The sequence below is a fragment of the Phalacrocorax carbo genome, chromosome 1, assembly GCF_963921805.1.
Source record: "Phalacrocorax carbo chromosome 1, bPhaCar2.1, whole genome shotgun sequence".
Taxonomy (NCBI): Eukaryota; Metazoa; Chordata; class Aves; order Suliformes; family Phalacrocoracidae; genus Phalacrocorax; species Phalacrocorax carbo.
The window spans coordinates 28,907,526-28,934,812 of record NC_087513.1 but is presented as its reverse complement, the minus strand read 5'-3'; positions in this window follow the sequence as shown (position 1 = coordinate 28,934,812).

The window sequence follows — 27,287 nt, the reverse complement described above, 5'->3', positions numbered from 1 at the left end:
GCACTGGTAACTTCTGCTACTGGCAATCTGCAACATACAAATAAATTTTAACCAGAGCACATGGCAAGTAGGAGACTGTTGACAGTAACCATTCAGCAGAGTTTTTGGGGCAGGCTAAATAAGATCAGGGTAAGTTTTTTTGGGGCTTGACATTGAATGCATACAAAATTTTTATAGTAAGCACAGACACCATCTCACTCTTGTCTAAGATAAATGATTTAGTCCTTTATCTTTTGAAATGCCACTGTAATTTTTAAAAATGAAATTTAGACTTGTAAGTCAGTGAGATATTTTCAAAATCTTCATTTAAGAACTGTATACAACCAAAAAATGCCAGACAGTTCAGTGTTGTGTAACGAACAAAAGACAGTAGAATAAACTTCTTGGAGAATTAAATTCATAAAGGAAAGATTATTTTTGTTCAAGAGCAGAAGCCTATATATATAGAATTGCATGTGTACACAAGATAAGGAGATGTATGACATAACAGTTGTCTAAAAAAAGGACATATCTAATATGTAAGTCACTGAACTACATGAAAAATAACAACTTGGAATTGTAAGATAGTCAAGTATAGGTTACAAAATCTTTGGATCTATCAGAACAGAATAGACCCACAACGGAATGCAGATTCCATGTCATGAGTGTCTGATCTGTGTCATGGTCACTTGTACATTTGAAAGAATAGATTGTCTTCAGTTGAGAAAGGAGAATGAGATCAACACAACATACCCCTTTTTCAGAAGAAATTCCAAGATTGCTCAAAATTAAACCAACATTGTACAACCAATCCTATGGTGTTGTCATTGTTTTTCACATCTGTAACCCTACTCAGGTGCATGGCTCTAAACATGCCCTATATTAGAGGGCAGGCAGTACTCCTGCAGGCTTTTGGATGGACATAGTACAGCTAAGTGGATTCAAAGTGCTCCTGCATGAGCAAGAGGGACAAGAATCTTTAGAGCTGGGTAACAGCAGGCACTTGCTGAGCTAATAGCATGTAAACATCCTCACTAAATTCTCATTGTAGTTCAAAGAATGAGAACAGCAGTCATATACTACACAATGCTTAGAAGAAACAGCCATTCTCCTGAAAGCTTACTCTGTTCTTGTACTATTACTTGCTAGCTAAATAGTGAATTTTGTCAATGTTTTTAAATTGTATTTATTAAATACATTTAGAGAGACCCTCTGTTAAGCAAAGAGTGCTAAAAATTATTCAGTCTTATTGTAGTTGTGCTCATGAACTACAGACTTTTGAAAGGAACTGTCAGCTGCCTTTTCCTGGAGGTCCTCGTTCAGTATAAATTTGAAGTAAGTATACATAAGCCAAAGTATCTCTTTGTTCATCTGTAATTATCTTCTCATATTTTCGTGGGTGGCATTGGCTTAGATGTGAAATGCAAATAGTTTCAGGGTGTCAGATGTATCCTGTTGTTTCAATACATTACCTTTTATTTTCTTCTTCAGGAGAAAAAAAAAAAAGAAAGGAAATGAAAATCCTCTTTTCATTCACAGAATATGAGCCTCTCTGACTCTCTGACAGGACTCCTGATGAAAGAAACCCAGACTGGTTCTCCTGCTGACCTAACTGTCAATTTCTGCCAGGATTGCCAGCAACAAAGCAGCAATCATGTTTTGCAAAGTGTTTTTGTTCCAACTTTGTATTTTGTTTGGGCTCTTGGACTGTTGGAATTTTTACTTACACAAGGTATACCTTGTATGAGATTCAGGAGCCTATATATGCAATAAAATATGCCTGATCAAAGATCCAGGAAAATTTTTAAAAACTCAGTGTGTACCAAGAATACCTGTGGATTATTTGCTTAGACTGTACTGCAGCAGTGCCCTAAGTGAACCCTGTTCTTTAAAGCAAAGGTATTACATTATCACTGCTAAGCAATTATGCATGTTAAATTTAGGAGTGAGAAGAATGAAGCCATGCTGACGGGAGATGAAGTAGTCAGCGTATGGACGCTTTACCTGGTTTCACCAGTGCAGATCTCAAAAGCTAGCAAAGTTGTTTACAGCAGGGTGAGCCTAGCAAAGGAACCTGCCATGACAATGCTGTTGAAACTATGGCCACCTTCAAACATTGCGGCAGATATCAAAGGTATAGTCAGGACTAAAAGGAGATGGTATATGATTTCCCCAGTCCTGTCATACACAGGTCTCAGATTTATGTAGTTACATGTTCTCCTTCCAAGCCACGTTGACTTCAGTTTCAAGGATTAAGACCAATATCTTTTTCTTTTTTTTTTTTTATTTCTGCTATGAAAGCAGTGTTTCTTGCCATAAAGTTACACTTGTTTTCTGCAGATTTTTATTTAGCACAAGCAGGATTGACTTTGAAATAAAATCCAACAGGTTTCCCAGTTGATTTTGATTTAATGGACGTCTTTGGTAGAGGGCCTCAGGGTAGACTGGCTCTAGCTATTTATCTTTATACTGGGTAGTTTATATATTTTAAGAAAGTGACAAATGGCAGCTTTAAAAAAACTCATTATGGTAATTGATTATTATAGGGAAACCTCAGAAACTTTATGAAAGAGAGCTGTATTCTCTAAGTGTCTTAGCTTTAAACCAGACTTGTAATTAGAAGAATCCATAAACATTTATCACATTAAGAGAGCTTCGGTTAGTAAGTTTAGAATAAAACTCTGGAGTCACTTTATTGTCCTGTGTTAAAATCACATACTTTAGTGATTTTCCCTTACCACAGAGAGATTAATTTGCCCAGCTGAACAGAGGACCACACACACTCTCAGAACCTGTCTAAGCAGAGTTCTACAAGAAATTTGCTCTGCATGTCTCTGGGAAGCGTGACTGGACTCTTGGATTAATAAGTTTCTGAGTTTTGTAATCAAGCCATATTTTCTGAGTAGAATTTGTTCAAGAATTTGAGCTATCTATTGTCCCTCCACTTCTTCTCCTTGACTTCCTCATCTGTCTAAAACTTTGGGCGTCCCCAGCAGGAAGCTCATTGATCTCAGATTTCCCTCCTTCCCTCACCTCCCTTCTTTTCACTGTAGCCCTTTCTGACCAAGTTCTGAGAGATTCCAGTCCTGGATCCATATGTAAGACAGCCTTTAGCTTATATTTAATTCAAGGCCTTATGGTTTAGCAACTGATTTATTTAAGCAAACAAACAAAAAACTTTATTAAATTGTAGCTGATGTGCCTGGGAGAATATTTTGCTTTCATTAGTGTGATAAATCTCTCAGACATTATAAAATGGAGGCAACCTTTTCAATTACTACCTAATGTTAGATTTCCAATGCCTCTAGAAGAGATAGACAACATTTCTGGTCTGTCTTTTGCAGAGACAACTAGCACTCTAGAGACTCGTTCACTATTTCCTGAAATGCTGAATATGAAGAATAATCTCTCTGATTTCAAGAACAGGAAAGCTCTTGAACATGTCCAAACTTGAGGAGCAGTCACTCTCCCTCTTTAGAAAAGTAAATATTCTGCAGTCGACTCTAAGAGCTTTTTGTTCCTGATTTAGTTCTGCATTATGCGACTCAGTTTGATTTCTAGTTTAACCAAGGGACTATATATTTCATGTACCTTATAAGAAAGAAGAGAAAGTTGCTCAGGATAAACCATAACTGAGCATAAAAGGCAGAAAATACTTGCAAAGCCATCCATGTTACTACAGTATTTATACTTCAATGTCTTTTTGGTCCAGATGAGGTATTTTGCAGTACGGCTTCTCAGGCATAATCTGCCATGGTATTTCTCTTCTTTTAACTGGTTTTCATGGTGGTAACCCTCAATATTTATGGTGTTTTCTCCTATAGCACCAAAACCTGCAATCAAAGGAGTGAATAAAAATGCCATCTTTCATTTCTAAAAAATATGTTTCTACCTTATAAAGTTGGTGTGAAAAGATTGACTTTGCCACCTTAGTCATTTGTAAGGCTCACAAGTGAGAACGCAAACGAAAGAACTGTAAAAATTGCTTTCTTAAAACTTTCGTTATTTTTAACAAAATCATAAGTTTTAGAACAGTTTCACGACATTTTAACATGTAGACTTGACAATGCCATCATTCCTCTTTCTTTTAATATATTTTATTGCTTCAGATAATGTCCTACATATAAATTTACATATGTCTATAACAGGAGTAAACCACAAAATCTGAGAAACAAGGCAAAGTTTTCAAAAGCAAAGAGTTTTTTACTTTTCTAAGCAGACAGCTTCTAAAAACAAACCCATAATAATTACATCTATTCTTTTGCCACAGCCAGCTACATCTTTTTACCATTAAAGTTTTTCTTTTTCCAAGATTGCTTCAGTCTGTAAACCCCTCTTTAAACATGAAATAAAAATCATTGTTCCTTTGGCAGCTATATAGTTTCTTTGTTGAAAGCTGCTTAATTCAAATATTCTGCTCACAAAGATATGTTACTTGGCAGCTTGATGTATACAGTAAAAGTGAATGATATCTGTTAATAGCAGAGAAGAAAATTCATGTTCTTTGTGTTTCCCCATAATAGAGCTTTTTCAAGTTAGCCAGTGTTTCAGATTGATAAACGTCAGGTAAACAATGAAATGTATAAAGGTCTAACCCTCTGAGTTCTTTTGTCCATATAGTCAGTGTGAAAAGAACACGTTGGCGCGTGGCAGGATCAGGCCATAAGATTTGAAAGTGTGATGCAAATGTACTTTGAGGTGCAACTGAGCTGCTTCAGTGCTCATAGGTAGCATTGCCTCAGCGGATGGACATTGCCTTTCTTTTTTTTCACTTTGCTAATTAGTTGTTTTGAAGCTCTACCTGAAACAAAAACGCACTCTACTAAAACCCTGACGTGAGGCAAGTAACTTGCATTTATAGTTGAATAGGGTGTTAATGCACAGGAAAAATACTAGCTGAAATATATGTATTCTCTCTAGAAATATGTTGCCATACAATGTAACAAATTCACTCCTTTTTCTTATTCAGGTTTTCTTTTGTATATATATGCAAGATTTTTAACTAAGTGGAAATATTCATTACCGTAGAAATGGTAGACTAGAGCAGGAAAGGACACCGAGTTTTACTTCCTCACCTGTAACTCAGTTGTTACTTGTTTACATTTTTTTCTAGCAACTGTTGGCAACAAGATACTACAATTAGACATACTAATTGTATGTCTAATTTCCTGATCAGCAACAAATGCTATATGACTTTTAGAAGTAATATACTATTTGAAATTTAAAATTCTGCTTTTCTTTTTTTTTTCCAAGTGAAGTTGAAGTTATTATATCTTGTGTTCCTTTTAGACATAAACTCTTAAAACTACTGCTATTTACAAGAAGTTCAGACCACCTCTTTCCCTCTGTAGACATAGCACTGCAGTTCCACAAAAGCTTGCCGAACTGATCTATTTTGGAAAGAGTTAAACCTCAATATAGAGCGGAAGCAAGCATTTCACCATCCTTTTCTCATTTCTCATAGGACAATTTCTGTACGAAAGATGTAGTGTATCCCTGCAAGTTCCTAGATTTGGCTGGTTGGGAGCCCGACTGGTGAATGCCTTGGCATAAGTGAAAAGAAAGCCCCACAGTTCTGACTTTTGGAATGGGATTTGTCTTGCCTATCATCAAAACATTAAAAGTCAGATATCTAAAATGCAGCTAGTCTCCCGTTCTTCCTTGAGGGAGAGTATTTCACTCCCCAAAGCAGTTGGGCTGACCAGTCTTGAGATATGATGACTGGTGTGTAAAAAGATGACCAAGAAGTTCGATCTGCCACATGTTGTCTTCTCATCTGGTCTCATACACTTCTGTGGCAGTGTTATATTTGCTGTGTACTTCAGAGAGATTAAAAAAAAAGAGTAAATGCAATTCACTCTACAAGCTGAATAGGGACAACAGTCCAGTGACTGCAAAAGGGCTGCTGTGCCAAAGCACCTCCTGATTACTGAAAGCTGTGTTAGTATGGAGATGCCTTTTGCCTTTCTTCTAATGTATACTGGCAGAAAACGTAGCAAGAATTCCATCCTAATTTAGTGCAATTTCTTGTGCATATATTTGCCTCTACTAAACAGCAATATTTTATGCTTAAAGGACAGAATTTTCTCTCATTAACCCTGCAGAGGTCAGTGGGATGTACAGAAACTCTAGTAAGCATTAATTTTGTATCATTCACATACAGCAGGTTTATCAGGCATTTCCAAGATGCAAAACACTGTCATATGGAAATGCATTCACCAATATGTTTTTTTCACAGTATAAAATATTTATTAGGAAAACATATGCCTCATGGTACATATGCTCCCATGTTTTAATGCACATTTTATAGGGATTTTTCTTTTTAACCTGTTACTTTACTCTTTTGTTTTTAAAAGTTGATTCATTGTTATTAAACAAAATCAAAGAGGTGAAGAAAACGACATGTGGCAGCTCTTTTTGTTGCTATCATCTTGTTTTATTGTTTGAATGCCTCAGAAGGTGGCTATTGTACTTTTATTGAGCAAGGAATAGAATCCCTTTAAAATCCAGGTGTTGACCACATGTTTATCAGACTTTCCATAAACAACAAAGAGTTTTTCTTTCCATATCTGCTTTCTTTGTGAAAATCCAACAGAGCCTTGCAAATATGTTAATCCAGGTCTGCAAAATCTTCAAGCTCTTGATTTGATTCATGCATGCTAGCAAGGGTCAAACTAAGGGGAAATAGTAAAGCAGCATTTCCTCTGAGGTGATTGTATTGCTCATGCCTTTGTATACTGCAACCAGCATAGAATGGTGGCAAGTTTTCACTGCTGAGGATTAAAACTAATGTAATGTTTCTAAACTAAACATGCCTAGGATGTGAATTTCAGACTCAAATTGCAGCTTTATCAAATTAAGTGTTCAGATACAGTAACTAAAATTTGCTTCAAATATAAAAAGCATTCAGATCTAGCTATTTCAATTGTTCTCATATTTGTTAAGCACTGATTTTTGAGCGTACTGTGAGGCTGAAAAAGAGCCATATTTTTAAACCACCCTCTAATTTTGAACCTCTTCTTATCGCACTCCTGCTTGCCAAGGCAATAAACTCCAGATGAAAATAATGGATTTTGGATACCCAACAGGAGTTTCCTGTTCTTGGGTATCTCAATTTCTGTAAAATATTAGTTTGTAGTTATATTTATGTAATTGGCAATCCTTATATAAATATATGTAATGTATATATAAAAAAGAATGCTGAAACACAATGCTGTAATAAATACAGATTTTTAAGACATAGTACAAAAGAACAAGCAGCATAAGTCTTGAACTTGCTGTCCCTGCAAGAATGTTTGTAATGATAAGAATCATTATTTATTGAATTATCATCCTTCCTACAGCTCTCATATAGGTACTCTAAAATAAAAAGGAAGAAAGAAGGACATCTTCCCCTAAAATTACTTTAAGAGAAGGGGATGAAGCTTTGAAAGGCTAATGCTATAACAAGAAAGTTATGTGGATATTTGTTGTTTCTTAGATATGCTGGCAAACAAATACCTTTATTAAAAGGTAGCTTCTTTCTTTCTTTCTTTCTTTCTTTCTTTCTTTCTTTCTTTCTTTCTTTCTTTCTTTCTTTCTTTCTTTCTTTCTTTCTTTCTTTCTTTCTTTTTCTTTCTTTCTTTCTTTCTTTCTTCTTTCTTTCTTTCTTTCTTTCTTTCTTTCTTTCTTTCTTTCTTTCTTTCTTTCTTTCTTTCTTTCTTTCTTTCTTTCTTTCTTTCTTTCTTTCTTTCTTTCTTTCTTTCTTCTTTCTTTCTTTCTTTCTTTCTTTCTTTCTTTCTTTTCTTTCTTTCTTTCTTTCTTTCTTTCTTTCTTTCTTTCTTTCTTTCTTTCTTTCTTTCTTTTCTTCTTCTTTCTTTCTTTCTTTCTTTCTTTCTTTCTTTCTTTCTTTCTTTCTTTCTTTCTTCTTTCTTTCTTTCTTTCTTTCTTTCTTTCTTTCTTTCTTTCTTTCTTTCTTTCTTTCTTTCTTTCTTTCTTTCTTTCTTCTTTCTTTCTTTCTTTCTTTCTTTCTTCTTTCTTTCTTCTTTCTTCTTCTTTCTCTTTCTTTCTCTTCTTTCTTCTTCTCTCTTTCTTTCTTTCTTTCTTTCTTTCTTTCTTTCTTTCTTTCTCTCTTTCTTTCTTTCTTTCTTTCTCTCTTTCTTTCTTTCTTTCTCTCTTTCTCTCTTTCTCTCTTTCTCTCTTTCTTTCCTTCTCTCTTTCTTTCTCTCTTTCTCTCTTTCTTCTCTCTTTCTCTCTCTCTTCCTTCCTTCCTTCCTTCCTTCCTTCCTTCCTTCCTTCCTTCCTTCCTTCCTTCCTTCCTTCCTTCCTTCCTTCCTTCCTTCCTTCCTTCCTTCCTTCCTTCCTTCCTTCCTTCCTTCCTTCCTTCCTTCCTTCCTTCCTTCCTCCTTCCTTCCTTCCTTCCTTCCTTCCTTCCTTTTTGGCTTTGAGGGACTTATTAGAAATAAATTAGTTATAGAACACCTACTTACCTGAGTTGCAAAATAAGGCAAATTTGGGATGAATTTTCTATTTTATATTTGGTGCCTCATTACATGTGAATGTGAGATAAATTTATACTACTTTATCTAATTAGCACAGCAAGGCTTTCAAACACAGTTAAAATTTAATTAGGCTGCTTACTTGTTAATTTGGAGTAATGTTAGTTTATTTTTCTCTTACAATTGATTTCTAAAAATATTTTTCCTTAGGTCTTGGTGTTTATTTCAGCAAAGAGTTCAAGAGGATTAAGGTTTCAGAATAGTGCCTTAAGGTATTTAAATGTATGGGGGTTTTATAAAATAAAATCACTTTATGCTGACAGCTCAGATTAGACACTTTAAAAAGTTCATTGGCTACGTGATCATTTGATCAGTAACACACCAGTTTTAAGTTTTTGTTATAGATTAGTGTTTCCTTGGCTTAATAATGAATAAATAAGTATATTTAACATTTATAATACAATCCATTGTCATTCTTTTAAAAGATGCCATCATTCAATAGTAAAATGTATCAACAAAATAGAGACCATAGTGGAGAATTGTGCTGATATTGAAACAAACAGAATGACATGTTCCTGAGATCTGTAAAAATGGAGTGATTAGTGGTTTTAATGTCTTGATGAGTTCAGTTCTTTCTGTGGGGTTTTTTTTGGGGTGGGAGAGTGTAATTTTGCAGGGCATATTTAGACTCTCTGTAATATAAACTTCTGCTGATTGTTTCTCTAAAAGGTAGCTATAGAAATTTCCTTGTCAGTATAGGCAACACTGAATAACTGAAGAGGAAATTGCTCCTGTTTCTTGTGATTTAGACTTAAACTCCAAGTTAATTGTGAACACAGAAGGCTTTGGACTAAAAGGTAGCGCTAATGTTTTGTTATCTATGGTGACATGTCCTCTCTTCTGAAAAAAAGTAGTATTTTCTACAAATAGGCAACAGGCACATGGCCTGTTGGATCAGGTTACATCAGGTTATGTTGTGTTACATGATATGACATGCCCTGCAGTGACCTGAGGCAATGTCACCTTGTGTTACCTTGGTAAGGAAATACTGTTCTTTATTAAGCAAGTGAAGAGAGGCTAATCATCTCTAGTCATGAGGAATTTCTGTGCTTTCTGTAGCAGAAGCAGTTAATAGCAAGTAGTCTGTCCTTCTGATTTTCTTTCAGCTAATTCTGGGGAGTCTAAACCCCATATGAATCATGTCTTACTATTATTTACTAGTTGGCATGTACTTTACAAATCTAATTTAATATATTCCAGAGTACACACAGAAAAGAAATTCCTGTAGTGCTACAAAGAGGTGTAGTACTTGGAGAGTGAGTAGACAATAGCACCTATTTGGTTATGGAAATGAGAAATTTTGCAAAAGGGATATTAAGTAATCTTCTTAGATGAAAATGCTTAGAGTTGGAAGCCTAACTATTTATACATTTTATGCATAGACTGGTCATTATTACTCTTCTACAGTTCTTATAAGCTTCTTGCTTAAATAGTACATTATGAAAATGAGCTATTGCAACTGCAAAGTATGATAAAACTGAGTCTACATTGTGACCCTACCCGTGACTCTATCAGGATAGGTACTCTCAATAAGTAAGTCTTGAGTTATTGCATTATGGGATATTATCAAAGGAACCCATTGTACTTGGTCATTCAGTGTAATGATCTTTAATATTATTTCCTATTGATACATTCGGCATGTAAATTCACTTTTAAAAGATTCACACAAAGAAAGTGAACACTATTACACAGGTACAGCTATCTACCGATTTTACAGTAAATTACTGGTGCGTGGTACAGAATGTAACCTCTTGGTTATATTCTGCAGTAAAAGGAATGGGTTAGAGAGGTTTTTATGCAAATTAGTAATGCTCTGTGTTGGAAGCCTAATTGTACTTTTTATTGTTGGACAAGTCAATACTGCTTTAATACACATTTTATAAGCTTCTTGCTAAAATTGTATATGAAAGGGATTAGTTCCCATAGATGAAAGGCATAATCTTAACAATGAGGCCACGTAAGCAGAATGGTTGAAGTACTGATAAAGGATTTGTTAGCTCCAACATAGAATAAGTCTTATTAGTCTTATTAGTCACCACTATTTGACCCACTACAGTTCATTGTAGAAGTCAGACATACTCAGTGATGGAATGAACAACAGCTACGGTAATTGTATTCTGGCCAGTCACAATACATAGAAATGTGTGAAGTACCTTGCTGTAAACCAGAAACAACATAAATTCATTTTTCTTTAGTTATTCTTGAATGGGGAAAGCAAAAAAAAAAAAAATCATTTTAAAAATGAGCTGTTTTATAAAAACTACTAGGTAGCACATCATGAAGGAGGCTGGAAGAGAAGGTCAAGGTTCAGGTTTGGCTTGCTGTCTCACTTGATCTAAATCTTCCCACATGCTCAACAGTGCTCATTATCACAAATAATAAAATTCAGATGTTGAAGAACAAGAGTTCAGTTCATCAGAGGAAAATCTGAAGAAAATTATCTTCAAAATGCAGGTTTCACATTAGAAGAAAAATGTCATTTGTTGTGTATGCTTTCCCAGACAATCCTTGCTTTTTAAGTGAAAACCAATACAAAGCTTTTTTTTCCCCCTTTTTTCTGTAGTTGTGACAACAGTGGTGACAGACATAGTGAAGAAAAATGGAAGTATATGAGTCAACTTTTAACTAAGGGCTTCCAAGAAAAAGGAAACCAGTCCTACAAAATAAAAAATTTCAGAAGTTAAAAAGAAAAAAGTGATACTTAAAGATTTCGTGGTATCCCCCAGCTTTAAAGGTTTCATCAAAATATATAGGAATGACTGAATGATGATAGCATACAAAAGCCAGTATAACTGCAAATCTGATGCGACCTATGTGTGGCCTTCAGTTATGTCTTTTTTTCCACTGTACGCTGGATCATGCAATACTAATCCAAGGGTGAACAGACTCTTAATCCTCATCCCCTCTATGCCTAAAGAAATGTGTTAAATTATTTTAATGTTTCTAGCAATTCCAAACTAGAGATTATGTACGTGGTCCTCTCTCTACAATACTTTTATTAATTTCTACTTTTCTCTACATAAACATGTGCTGGAGAAAGTATTAGCTGCCCATATCTAGAATACCCTTTGGAGGGGCTTTTTCTTGAAACCATGCTAACTTCTCCAAGTACTGTACTACGTACACCATGTCTGTCAGTCCTATGTTTCGCACATTATAGTCTGTGTAGCCACAACTTTTCAGACCAAATGAGCATCTGTCCTATTTCCAGGGATGTTGTTACACAGCATTTGCAGGTTCATAGGTCCATCTGGGTTTTCTTTGTCCTGGAAAGAGCTCTATCTATGAGCCTCTGGTACAAATTAATATTTACCATCAAATTACTTATCAGTTTGCCTTGCCTAAAGAGGTACCCTAGATAGACAGGCATCCTCCTGTGCTGTCCTGCCTTTTTTTTTTTTTTTTTTTTTTTTGTGGGGTGGGGGCTGGGGATGGAGGTGGTAATTTATATTTTTTGGGTCGTTTTAGCTTTTGGTCTAGGTTTCCAAAGAAAAATTACTTTCCTCTGAGTCTGAACAGACTCACACTCATAGAGTCCCAGTGCTACTGAAAATGGAAGGCATACAGCAGTTATTTGTGATAATAACACTTGCAGTTCAAGACTCAAATGAAGCATTTCAGAGCAGCAATTGCAGCATGTTGTGCAATATGAGCTTTTGGCAAACCAGAGGATAAGACGATATCAAATTGTCAGAGAAATTGAAGACATTCTCCACTCTTTAACAATATAGATAAGGCAGTCAGCAAAGCAGATATTTATGGCAATGAGGGGGAGGAGAACAAAGGGGAAGATCAGCAGAGTTTGCTTAAGCCCTGTACCTCTTCCTCATAGTGCAAGCAATTGTGCATTTTATCTATCTTTAGCAGTTTAAAAGAAAGGCATCCAGGTTAAGCAAATCATCCGTGTTTTCACCACAGTCAATGAGGAGAGTTACGCTCTTCCAGAGCTAATTTATTCCATCCTAAAATATATTATAGATAGGATTGATTATCCTCTGGAGGTGTCTATTTCTCTCCATTGATTAGAGAGGGAGCCTAGATGGTTAGCTTAAAGAACTAACTTGTTAACCACTAACAGTTGATGTTAGCTGAGATGAATTCCCACTCTCAGAGTTTTGGGGTAGTGAGGACTTAATCTTGTCCATTATTTGATTTATTTCTTCCATTTTTCTCTGTGCCTCTTCTCATTCTCCAGTCAATTCTGTTCAACAGATGATCAAATTCTACCCTCTCTTTCTCACCGAAATGATTTCATGTATTTTACTTGAGATGTATAAAATTTTACGACCAGTGTCCTTATTCTGCTTATAGTATGTAGGAGGGGGGTGGGGTGTTTTCCAGAAGAAGTCCAAATTGCCTAGGAGTAGCAGAGTGGATCTTCAGATCTAGGTTCCTTTTCTTATTTACATAAAGAGGCCAGCTTTTAATGGACAAATTGTTAAACCCTTGTGGTTTACAGGTGCCTGGACTAATCTCCTTTACACTAGTCCTGTTAAATGATTATGGTCCCTTGATGTTTAATGGAGAGAAATAGACGCACTTAGACAGCAGTTCAGATGATGGATAGAAGGAACATTTGTTCTCCAAGTTCTGCTTGTAAAAGGCTGTATATTCACAAGGGTTTTTTGTTTTGGGCAACAGTTGGAGATAATAGATGGAGGCATTATATATCATCTTCTTGTTTTTTATACTGTAGGCTTTCATGGTAGGACTTATTGGAAATTCGTTCATCATGTGCTTTTCGACATAGTCCATTCAGCTGCTTTGCCGATGGTGTCTGAAATTTATTTTACACCGAGTTTGGAATATTCGCAGTAGGAAAGTTATTTAAGATAAAACGGTGCCTCAAAACAGTTGTCTGTTCATTTAAACAATGTTAACAGGACATTGAAAATTATACTTGAAAAGGCTGAAATTACTAAATATTGAAAGTTGTATTATCGTTTCAGTATATGAAAGCATCCTAAGCTTTATGGATCTCAAAATAGTCTCCAAAAGTTCCACAGCTAGTTGTCACTCTTTAGTGTTCAATGTTCCATTTGCCTATCTGCAGTTTTTTTATAGATACAGTATACTGCTAATAATTATATTATTAATTACTGCTGTGACTAGGTGTAGTAACAAAGCCTTTTGCTGATATTTATTTTTTAAACAGATGATGTTTTCTATTGTTTTGTTTTGCTTTCTCCTGGTTCTCACTTACATATTCAAAAAGGGTTTGTATATGAAACTGGCTTATTTTTCTGATTAAAGAAAAGGCTTTATAGGAAGAAGCGACTGCCTTGGTCTTGAAACTCTTTAATGCATGGAAGTTACCAAACATCAGGCAGATTTTGGGGGAAAAAGCCTCCCATTACAGAGCACACTATTGACCACATGACAGAGAAGCATCTAGGTAGCTACCAGATTTCTCCACTCTTGTAATGTCTGTATCCACCACAGTCTCCAGTGATGGTGATGTGAGGTCTTCCTTTGGTCCTCCTCCCTCACATAGTTTAAAAAAATCCTGCTTTGTTGGCTTTGCCTTTAGTGAAAGGTCAGTGGTTTTGCCCTTGTTTGACATAATTGGTGGTGTAGTTAATTAGAATTATACTGTACTTAAAATAGCCTGTGCTTCTGAGATCTGTAGTAGAGCTACCTCCTGCAGAGTTTCTGAGATCTAAAGAAGGGTAGCTTCTTCAAGCACTGTTTACAAGCTCCTTTAGCATGCTTGTAGCATCTATAATCTGTAGAAGAAAGACTCCCTCCTGTGGAACTAATAAAATCCACAGGAGAAATGCTGTGGATTTCTCAAATCCTTGTTTGCCTGTAAGAATTCAATAAGGTTGCAGCCATCTTTAGGTGTGAAGCCATTAAGTTGCATCATGTATGTTCCACGTCTACAAACATGGGCCCATGTTATCAGTGAGTTGCTTCACTTTTAAGGCGGTATAGTTTTAAAGACATCAAGAAAACCCTAATGCAGTAATACCTAAACCCTCAAAATTTGTCTACTTAGTACACATACCAAGTAATATCTTTAAATATCACTGAGTGTTCTAAGCAGAAAAAACATATGAGTATTTCTGAAACAATATTTTTAAAGTAACTATTGCTGGAAGAACCCTGCCATTAACTTCAAAAAGAACTTGCCAGATTCCTTTACATCATGAAAGGTATTGATATTATGGACAGCAGCAAGTTCCCATATATAGTATAATAGACCCCCCCACTTTAATTAAAAATTGCTTGAAAACCCAAATATTTAATATATAAATATTTAGTAAATTCCTTATCTATTCCTGCCCCTCAAAAAATATGGCAAACCAAAAGGTTTTTAGAAGAGTGATATTCAGAGAATGTGTCTGATTCGCGAAAATTAGAGGAGGCTACTTGTCACATTTTTTTTAGTAGGGGAAGGCAAATAACACATCACCCAAAGGTACCCATTTCTGTAACATAGCGTTTTTTGTTTATGTCTTCTATAAAAGGAATATAGATTTTAGATTACATTGATATAAACTGTGTGGCTGACAGGACAATAACTTAGCTCTTTTCCTTTAAGTATAACAGTCTTTAAAATAAAATTACTGTATCTTCTGGTATGTATAAAATTCATTACTAGCTATCGTAGTTTCAATATCATTTTAGCTTCAGAATCACAGATATCTTCATGCATAAAATGCATTAATTTAGGAATGAAAAAAAAAATACACTAAAAAGCAGAGGCTTCTTTTATTTCTTTCCTTCCAAGCAGCCTGCTTACTTAACCTAGTGCATGAAGGTAGTGTGAGTTTCATTGACTTGTTTAAAAAAAAACAACCCAGTTAATCAAAGAATAATGGATAGGATGTCTTCATCTGACAACATCTGTTGATCTGAAACAGGAGAATAGCCAGTGCGACAGTGAAGGTGTTCTCTACTTTTTTTTTTCCCAAGCTGAAAAAATGGGGCATAGAGCTGTACAACCCATAACAATGTGCATGTCTTTATATGATGTTGTTCACCAGAGACTTGTCAATAGACTGAGCCATATTGGTTCTGGCAGTCTTTCTATTGGGACAATATTTGCCTTGAAGTACTATCTTTTCTCTTTTTCAATGTCAGCCTGAAGGCTCTTAGACAGCATATGTTCATTTCATGTCTTAGAGATATTGCTTCTGGTATTGCAAATGCATTACCACATTGAGCTTTTTTGTAAAACAGATGGTACATATTAAGGTCTCAGTTTCTTAGACAATTTCTGCAACAATTGTACTGCATTCTTCACATTGACAAAAACATCATCAGCATCATGCAGTGAGGCACTAGATTATGTCAGAATGGTAAATGAACGCCTACAGCAGAAAGAGTTATGAAGGTGAATCAGCTCCCTTAGAGAAATGAAGAGGGTGTTAGTTATATTTGGTAGATATTCAGTTAAAACTTAACTCCCTGATCCTGCAAAGTGATTTATTTGGGTGGAACTTAGCTTGCAAGGAGTATTGCTAATATGCAGGAATCACATTTGGAATAGATGTTATCTTTTGTAAGCCTGGGTCATTAAACACATTGGAGGATGTGAAGATTTGAGTGGGCACCAAAGACAAGCCATAAAGTGGTCGCTGTGAGGGATTATGAGAATGACAGTGAAGCAGAGGTTCATGGGCCAGCAAGCTGTAGTATGGAACCAGACCAAATTAGAAGATCATCTAGGACAGGCTGTCAAAAATCTGTGTGTGCAGTGAAAAGGCAATGAACAAGAAGGAAATTAGTCACACTCTCCCAGAGACAGTGTAGAAGGTACTCTCTGGCAACATGAAGGTGCCTTTAGGCAAAACTAGAGAGATTGGTCTGACTGTGATTATGGTAGAAAAAGACACGGGCAATGGCCCATTGGCATCAGTAGCCTACTTTTGGGGTATTATCTCTTTCTCTCCCACTACAGTGTCAACCTTGTTGAGAAGGCACTATCTCCATGACTGCAACATATGCTGGATTTCTTTGTCCTCCTTTGTCCTTTCAAGGGACAGGTCAAATATGGAGGAGTGGAAAATGGAACTTGGGTAAAAGTAACAATTTGGGTCAGAATTGAGGTTAGCTGGCACAACTGGGTGTCAAGATACACACAGAAAGGTCTGAGTTTGCCCTATGGTCATTGTTTTTTTCTTCTGGGAAGGTAACTGAAAATACAGGACTGCTTTACCCTGCTCCTAGCCCATAAAGAATAGGGATATTGGTTCTTCACATGAACAGATCACCTTCATACAAAAACTACATGACTTCCTGTTGAGTGTGAGATTCGAAGAATATCGGACCAAACAAAAGAGGGGGAAAGTAATATTTGAGCACCAGGTTCTAATGGGACTTTAGTGCAGAGGGTCTGTAGCACAAGGCTGCATACACGTGTGTATACCTTCCGCAGATAACCAGTTTCAGGAGCGGTTGGTATCCCCCATTCAACTTGAAAATGCAGTTCATTTAAAGAACGCATGAGACAGTCATGTCGTAGCAGACAAAAGAGCCTTACATCCCACAGAGCTGTTTTGCACGTTTTCCTTTACAGGAACAACAGGTCAACCTGAAACACTGCAGATGGTGAGCATCATTTTGTGAGTGATAGTACTGTTCTGAGGCTGTATTTACTGACAATCAGCAATATCTGTGAATAACTCAGGATGTCAGGTTCTGAGCAAGCTTTGAATTTGCTTCTATAAAGTGGTGGAATTAGTTGTGACTCATAAAAATTGTACATGGGATTAAGCTAGTATTTCCAGTGTTCTATTGAACTGTCAGGCTAAATTGTCTCCTGAATTTACCATTTTCTTCAATTCATCAACACCCACTCTCCCCCTTGGTTTGTTTTTCCTATGCTTCTCCAGTCATCAGATCTTTCTTCCTGTATTGCACTTCCACTAGTCAAAGAAATATGGGACCTCAGATTTTGTATTTTCTCATTGTAAAATTTTCACCATCACATGTTGATAAGACATTAAAGTAATAATTTTAAATCAAATGCAAAGTGTAACCAAGTCCTAAAAAAAAGAGGGACAAGCTCAGATGACTGCATGCTGTATTAAATGAATAAATAAATAAAAGGGTTCAAGGCATAATTGAACCCCCCCTATATTTCTATAAGGCCAAGACTATATGAGTGTATGCATAGTATTATTGGACTTGATCATAAGCCACTTTTGCAGAAATAAGAACTTGTGCTTTCAGTGTTCATGGGAACAGCTGAGTCCAGTGAAAAGGTGAAGGAGATGATAGATGATATTTTGCCTCTTCCTGCCCTTGGGGTCCTTTCTACCTAAATAGTTAGAGTCAAATTCTTGGCCTATTTCGTATATTACCAGGCTGGATGACTTATTCAATTCAGTGTCAATGACATTTGGAAACTATTGTCTAGTGGCCCAGATTGAAACAGGTTAAAATTGCCTGATTTTAAAAACACACGAGTGTCAAATCTGTGACACTGAAGGTATCTTACACCACCAAGTATTCTGAGGACTTTTGGTTAGTCTTCTCCTCAAAGGCTAATCAAATATCTTCTCCACAGACTTAAAACACATCTCCAAATTCTTCTGAGTGTGATCTGACTAAAGATCATAAATGTAGATTCCTGAATCTAGAAAGAGCCTGAAACAGGAGCTCTGATGCTCCCCAACGATTATACGGGGATCTAGGTAGCAGTATTAAGCTCTGGGGAGAAGTTCTAAAAGACAGAATATCTTCTTGCAAAGTGGCATGGACTCCAACAACGTGCTGAACAAATACAAATACTTCAGTTTCTAAAAAAAGAGTGTTATTTACACCAAAGTAAAATTTGCTGAGCACAGAGAACAAAATTGAGACACAGATCCGCCTTATCCTGTAGTCAAAGGTGAGTTATCTTGTGGATTTTGACATTTAATGCAGGGTTTTCAAGGATTTTCAGTTTACTAGGACAGATGAATTTCCTTGAACTTATTGTGTTCCAAATTAATGATGGCACCTTGTTTTCCTGGTTCTTACGCCCATTAGGGAAATGCATAATTCATTCTAAAGATGTGCATGGATTGAGGTACTCGTGTTTGTGATCAGCTTTTACAAACAGGAAAGAAATGTCCACTTTATGTAAACAGCTGCTGAAGGGGAATGTATATTTAGTTCTTCCCATTTAATTTTAGCCTCATTGATTCACTTTGTTATTCTACAATTTCATAGGAAGAGCTATACAGAAGACTTAATATTCAGCAAGAAGGGCGATGTACATATTTTTTAGCTAAAAATAATAATTAATTTTTCTAACGACTCTCTGACTTAAAAATACATGCAGATAAGTAAGGGAAAAAATGCTTCTGATGTTTGTAGAAGTCTCACAAACAGCAATTTAAGGTCTGTGTTCAATGGTTAAATTAGCAAGCAAGCTGTTCTGGCAAATTTCCAGTTTTCACATTTTTAATACTGATGAATCCTTTGTCTTTCAGCAATTCAGTGCATGCACTGTGTTGATATTTTCTGATAATAATATACAGAGTTTATTTTTCTTCATTGTGCTTCAGCTAAACGTAGGCATGAGGCGAATTCTTGTGAAAAGAAAACAAAGGATTTTTTTTTTTGGAAACCTAAAGAAATTCCTCACATATCACTTGGCCCTATGAGCAGAAGGTGTGAAGGAAGGGGCTGAAATGCTAGAGACATCAAATGCTTTAAAAGCCAGCACCTGAGTGTTTAAAAAATAGACTGTCAGCTGAAATGTTTCAATGTGAGAGAGAGAGAAGGGGAGGCTCAAAGGTGTTTAAAAGGGCTGCTGGTGAGACTTGTATCAGGAGTACTAATAGTGAGAAATTCATTGGTGTTGATGATGGAAGGGGCAGTATCAGAGATGATTGAGGCGCTGAATTTGCTGGCACTGGAGCTGCAAATGGTGACACTGGTGGTTGTGGGAGGGGTGGAGGTGACAGATTTGTTAGCAGCCTTATGTCTGATGAAGAAGTGAATTCTTCTCTCAGAGTGCATCCTTCACCTTTATGTTAAAAATAGCACTTGGTAAGATATTTAAAGGGATTTGGGGGATTCTAGTTCTCCTTTACCATATGGGTGGCTGCCAGCATCAGATTTGGTGCTTCACTTGCCTCCTGAACCACAACATTACAAAGTGAACGGGAAGCTCTGAATTTCACTGATGTCTTTGTGACTTTCACAGAAGCTGTCCCCTTCATTTTGTTTGAGATGGAACTTTGGCAGAAAATAATCAAGGATTCCTTAATTAGACACAGAAAAAAGGCAAAGAAAAAGAAGCAGAATATGAGTTTTGAACTGGATATTGGATCCTGAATATGTGACCTGGGTTGTTGCTGTCATCAGGTTTTTTTTCACTCGAATAAACATTGGCTGCTTTTTAAGAATCTGCCAGCCTTGCTCCTTACTGAGATTTTCTACTGTTTTAGTTCAGGTGAAATTGTACCTGCATGGTAGTAAGACTCCTCAGGAAAGTACAGACTACTTAACTAGTCTCTTCACAGTCACTCTTCAGGTTACAGATTGTTTCGGTGTTAAAAATTGCAGTGCTCAGATAAAGAAGTGCTCTTCAAGAAAATCTTTCCTTCTCTTCCCAAGAAATCTATACCAAAGTAAGGGTAAAGAATCTGGTTTCTGGAATTCTTGTATTTTTTATTCTGTGCAAGTATTATAGTATAATATTATATTATAATACTGTGCTCAGACAGTGTTTTAATTACTAATAAACACCTAAACTAGACAGAAGTTTGCTGTGGTGACAGAGGTTTATTCCCATTGATGAAGCACTGCAATGCACTTCAGAATTTTTTCCCAATTTTTCTGCTGCTGTAATGGCAGGGGATGTTGAGGAGTGTTATGTTTAGTCAATAATAGGCTGCTTCTTTTCCTGAACCTCAAAACTTCTTTGAAAAATGAAAGAAAATGCAATGTCTTGAGGACATTTCCCAGAATATTATAAAAGCTAAATCCCAGAGCTACTGTTTTAGACATAGATGTTGGTAATGTATTTGCAACAGTGTTGAAGTAGAATACCATGCCATTTATTAACAAATATTTCTTAATGTACAGAAACCTGTGCGCTTTTGCTATAGTTTTAAATGTGTTTTTGAAACAAACAAAGCAAAACTAGGTATGAAACAATGAATGTTCTTTATACAGGCTTTCCTACTTTTGTTGCTGTTCAGTAAGTAAATAAATGAAAAGTGTTAATATGCTTTGTATTTTAAAACACAGATGTGAGGAGTTCCCCCTGTGATTTTCTTTCAGACAGCTTCTCCATTTCTCTAGCAGCACTCCAATATATACATGTGTGTGACACTGAAGTTTTGAGAGCTGCAGCACATGGCACCATTTCAGAGGCTTGTTGGCAAAAAAAAGTCTGGAGATATTTATAGTTAGTAGCATTCCAGCCCCTGAGTAAATAGTTGACTAGTCTTTTCAGCTTCTGGCCAAATGGTGAATGTTAAGATTGCTTCCAATGGGGCACAGGTATTCACAGCAGACACATGTCTTGGTCTTGTTTCAATTCTCTGCAGAGTCCAAAGAGATGGTTTTAATTCTTGCATGAATTTACAGCCTTTCTGCTTGGACCTCGGATTGGCTCAGCACTTGAAGCTGACTGAACATGGAATCAGCAAGGCAGCTTATTTTCAATAAACGCTTTTTGTTTTAAAATTTACTAACACAGCCACTGAGCATTTCAGCTTCTGGAATTTTCTGAGCTCTTTCAACAGGGTTTCTCTAGCCTGCTCCCCAGAAGTATATGGATATGCAGTATATTTAGACTCTTCATGCTTTTTATCCTACTGCTCTTCTTTTTTTCCTCCCCTTTTTTCTTTTTGATCAGTGTTGTAATATATAGAATACAGGTTACAACTTATCACTTTTGAACCAAATGCAGGATGATGTTTGAGAACATTGTGTTTGCTAACACGTCAGAAATTTAAGTCTGTGCAGTGTGTCTACCAAATTTTACATGATTACCCAAGATTGCACAGCAATTCTCTAACATTTCATTGCAGAAAGTTTCGCTAGGTTTGTCTAAAGTGAGCTCTTTTTCCTTTACAGCAATAGTTTACCTATATGAATGCAAATCACTAGCCTGTGCAGGTTGAAATGGGTGTCTGACAGATTATATGTCATACAGCACTGTAAATCATGTCTACCTTACAGCAGCCAGGGCTGCAACTTAAGGAGCAGTGTTCCTTTTTGACCTCTTTCTCCTGAGGAGAAAAAAACCAGAGCAACAGAATGAGAAGTGGCTTTTCTCATTATGGCTACTTTTGGGAGGGAAGATTTGTGGGAGAGATTTGTTTAGGTCCATTTCATGATACCATAAGGTCTGTGACTAAAAGAAGAGAGGAAAAGAAAAAGTTGCTTTCTGCATCCTTTCTGATTTCTATTTGCAAAAGGGTTCTGTGAACACCAATCACGTGCAGCCCACCACCTTTTTGACCTCTGAGGTGGTCTCTACTCCAGCTGGTCACAGGTGGAGCTCATGTTCACAAAGTACCTTATTGCCTCAGGTGGCAAAACTGTTGACACAGCAATTGTAATGGTATGCGTTCCAGCTACAAGAATCTCACCCACAGCTATCCCCTCTCTTCTCACCCCACTTCTTATGGTGGAATGAAAATTGTGGAAAGTGAAATTAAAAAAAAAAAAAAAAAAAGAAACAAAAAAATATTGTAATCAGAAAAAGTAAGGACAAGGAAAAGAGAGTTTATGGATACCTGATGTTGCCTTTTTTAATTTGATGCCTTTTGGGGAACATAAGGAAGGGCATAGGTAAGAAAAAACGATGGGGACACCATCAATGTACCAGAAAGTTGGCTGACAAAAAGGAAAGATGGGGTTCACAGAATCACAGGTCGGAAGGGACCTCAGGGATCATCTAGTCCAACCTTATCGGCCATGGGTGATTAAGCATGTTTCCTGCTTTATTGTTTTTGTACCATTTGGGTCTGCATTTTTTTCAGTCTTTGCTGATTGACTTTTTAATCACCTCATGCTGAATTCAGAGGAAATAACCAGCAACACCCAAGGCATTTGGACAATTAACAGTGAGTAACAGCTTGCATTTTGTGCAAGCTTCCTGTGCTGCTTCGTATCCCTCCTAATGCTTTTCTTTTGCCTGCCTGGTGGTGTCCCCACTCGTGCTTGATTGTTGCTTCTCAGCTTCTCCTTCAGACCGCAGACCCCTACATGTTGCAGCGTCCTGTTTTGCTCAGAAAAGCTCATTATTATGAATACCATTTTCAGGCAGCCAATTCAAAACACTTCTGAGCAAACTACCTAAAAATCCTCATATAAACATTGTATAAGTTATTCATGAATAGGTCCCTAAGGCCCATATCCTCCGTTTGCATGTAAAAAAAAAATTGCACAGTGTGTGTCCGGGAGGCGGGGGAGTACAGAGGGGGAGGTTCATCTCAGAATATCTGCAGCTTTTAAGCTATTTCCAAGCCATCACGCAGGCCGTTTGGCAGAAAGGCTGGCATCGTACTGTGATGGCTGGGGGTGTTGCCAACAGCTCTCACAGAAGAGGTCTTAGAAACAACAGGACTCCTGCCTGCAGATCTTTGCCCATATATGTCTGCAGTGTCTACTAAGCAGTGGTTTATCACAGCTGGTTTACAGAGTATTTCTACATTCTCTTCACAGTAGTAGAGTTTCTGACATATTTCAAAAAGTGCAACTCCTTGGGAGTAGTATAATACCCTGGACCAGGTCTCTCAGCAGCTTCTGAGAATGTATTTTTTGACCCACTTGTATTCAGGAACACAAGTCCCTACCTACGCTCTGCACAGACTTCAGGTCTGCCTTTATCCTCTCTTTCTTTAGTGTCAATTCAGTTGTGCACAGGCTTGCAGAAAACTGGAAGGTTACCAAACACAAAGGAAAAAAGGCCAATTACAAGTGACCTCGAGGGAGCAAAGTACGTGTGCAACTGAAGGGTTATGGTGGAATGGCTGGCAAGAGTCAAGAGTAATTTTGTACTAAAACTCTAGCTTCTATCAAAGGGAAAAAAATTATACATAGCGGAATTTAACCAAACAGACACACCTAGCTCATTTGAGTGTGCATGTACTTATTTTTATCTTATTGTTCAAATGCAGAAGAGATGAAGCTGAGATTGAAAAGTTTGCTGGGAGTATTTCTGGTTCAGAAGCCTTTCAGATAGGACCTCCATCTTCAAATGTACCTATGAAAGAAAGCCTTCAAGTTTTACATTATTATTTCCATTCTGTACCCTAAAAGTTGGAAGAAAAAAAAAATTAGGGGGGTGGGGGGGGAGAAACAGTAGTTCTAAGCACAAAATTTGTAAAATACATTGCACCATCTACCAAGGCACATTTCAAAGTATCATTAATGAAGATAGAAGGATATATAAACCAAATGTGACCAGCCAGTGATTATTGAATTTTCAGTCTCATTTAGAACATTAAAACTTTTAAATTTGAAAAGTTTTTCAGCAATTCATATATGCGCGTTCATAGTTCTATTAAAAATAACATATATTGCATGATATTCTCACACCATTTTGTATTTCCTCCTGATGGGAAAAATAATCAAAATGCTTTTGGACCTTGAAAGCCTGTAGGTTACTTGATTGGCAATGAAATGACAATTAGCCACAAAAATTGTGGTGTGACTTCCTCACATGACTTTCCTATGTTCTCAGGGGGCTAGGCCACCTTGTTAGTGGCTCTGCATGACAGCCTTTGGTGCCAGCTTTCCCCACCAGCTGCCCTCTTACAGCCATGGAGAGGGAGGTATTGTGGAAGCTTTGGTCCCTTTGTTCATCACTTTGGTCTTCAAATCAGAGCATGGGCTCTGCACTCGTAACTCCAAGGGAACCATGATAACTTTGAAGGTCTCAGTCAATGTGTGTTAATATTACAGAAGACAGTTTTCCTTTGCTCCTGAGGGTCCTATTGGTTCTTCTGAATTCCACTTGGCAGTTGGGAAGATACTACTGGAATTTCGTGTCCCCTGGCATGACTGTATGGCTAAATGGATAAAAAGGTCTTCAAGATGAATCTCAGTTAGAAGTATCTCTGCTTTCACACTGGATGGCACAAAGCCAAAGTGAACTAGCAGAGCTCTGCCTCTGGATATTGCTGTAGATTTAGCCAGACCTCAGCCCAAAATCTGCAATGTGTCTTCTTCCCCTGCAATATTCCCAACACAGGCCAAGCAACACCTTGCCGTTCCCTGAGCTGTGCTGTGCTGGCAGCCAGTCATCACTGCATAGAGCATCGGGCAACAGCATTTCCAGTCCTCTGTGGAACCAGCAGGGAAGGAAACAAGACAGTTTTATGCAGATCCATACCCAAGCCCAGAAGAACCTGAGCAACTTTTAGCTGAAGGAAAGAGGGAAGTGGTCAGCCAGTATTTTCTAACTTCCTAGACAAACACTTCAGCAGCTTTTCCCTAGGTATCTGTGGATCTGGTTTCTCACAGTGTTTGTCAGCTGCTTGCAGGTAAATTCACAGGTACTAGGTGCTCCTACTACTAGGAAAAAGTCCATCTTGGTTTGGAGTCATTGTACAATTTCCAAAGCAGCTTACTAGTCTTGTTAGTCTAGACTTCTAGCAAATTGTTTGCTAGGTTTTCCAGCTTCCCCTGTGAAATCCAGCGGCAGCGAACACTCTCAGCATCCACTAAACTGTTCTTTTGGAGGAAAATCACTAAGGAGAACAGCTTAGGTCAAGCAAAGTAAAATGACCATCAGCTATAGGCAGAGCAAACAGTTTCATGAAAAAGAAGATACATTCTGTGGTACGTTGGAAAAATGACAAATTGCACAACCATGGGGTCACACACAAATCTATGCCATTCTGAGGTTAAGTGGGCTGTTCACTCTGTACAGTGTTATTGGTTTTGACTGTATGGATATTTTATTCATTAATTCCCTTTAACTGAATAGTATAATGATATTTAGCAGTATCATGATACTTTGTTTGATCTCAAGATGGTGAAAAATTCAAATTGTATTGGCCATTGCTACCCACTGAGTCTCCAAATAATCCATGGAGATAGATAAGATTTTCTTGAGGGTGATTTAGAGTAAGAAACTCATTTTAGATGCTCTGACTCACTCTCAGCAGAGCTTATCTACCTACATTGACTGTGGAGGAGTCTCCGGAGATTAGTTCTTGCAAGACAAACTCAGGTTTTGTGCCTTCTCTTGCTTCCAGGTATAATGATGGTCAAAGAGAAGAACAGAAAGGATATTCAGCAAAGAACATTAGCAAAAGTGCAAACTGGACAAACACTACACAGCTCCAGATTCTCAGCATGGCTTCGCTGATAGATGATCATCATAAATATCTGTTCTGCCCCTTTGAACATGCAGGTGTATAACAGATGCAAAAGAACAGACTCCATTTTAAAGTCAGTTTGTACATGTGCAAAGTATACCTTCTACAAGGTACAAGGCAGAGGAATATACCCAGAATGATGAAGCTGTGAGGTTATTTTATTACATATCTCTTTCCCTCTATTTCTTCACCCCACTTCAAAATAGATATTCATAATTAGTCACTGAAAACTTATTTCAAGGACTGACAGACACACACCATTTTCTGTGTGTTTAATGTTCTTTGATTTCTTTTTTTTTCCTCAACATAAAGACAACTGTATTCTCCTTTGGAAAAAGAGTGATAATCGCTCCCTGATTGGTAGGAAGATGAGATATTCAGTGAACTCCTTTTTCACAGTATGACTCAATGCAGTATTATTTTCTTATGCTGGCCAGACAGAGTGATTTGCTTATGGACAGGGCACATTTTAGAGTGACCCATCAGGTGTATAGACAGGACTTTTATAGCTGCATTAAGCTAACCTACATTTTAATGCATGGTCTTCAGTGTGAAATTAATTTTTTTTTTTTTAGTTTCTATTCACACAAGCCTTTTTCTATAACCCTTTTACATAATTTGATATAATTTGAAGTGACTAACAATGACTGATAATTGTAGGGGTAAAATGTACCCCTAAAGAAAAGAACATTCATAGGTGAAGGTTAGGATCCTATATCCAGCTGTGTTGGCCAAATTGATATTAGTTTAATAACCTGTAAACTGTGCTAGAAAAATGTAATTGTCCTACATTACAAGGGTACTCCTTTAACAGCACAGTTTATTCAAATGTATAATCTAAATAATTGAGTACCTATGCATACAATAGAACATTGCTTCATATGCAAACACCATTTAATAGACAGTTATATCCAAACAGATGGATAAAAAGGATGCCTGAATATAATTGGTTTGCTTTTGATTATTCCACAGATACAAATTTACTTAAACAATAAGTCTAGACAAGGTAGGATTTATTGTCAGAAAAAATTCAGTTTAGTAAAGTGAAGCTGAGGGATTTATGAGGCACTTAGTGGGACTGTTTTTTAATCTACTTCTCACCTTGCTGTTTAATAAGGGTAATGTGAGAGGAGCAGGCATATCTTCTGACCTACTATTTATTTATTGGTTTTAAGGGGATACAAAAATTGCTGTCAGTCTGTTTCATAAAGTTATGCTATATAAGTGTGCATGTGGATACATATATCTACATGACTGAATTGTAGAAATTAAACAAAAAAGTTAAGAGTCAAAAATAGTAATAGGGCAACTATGCAAGATAGCTGAGTTTCAAAAGCTATGGGTACCTAGAAACTCACTTGAAAGTCTCAGACTCCATAACTGGTATTAGGTGCACTTGTGGCATTTCTCCAGGAACTTCCTACTGGTAGAAAAGCCCTGTTGAAGTCAACAGTGCTCTGTGGAGCACAGGAGAACGTCTGTG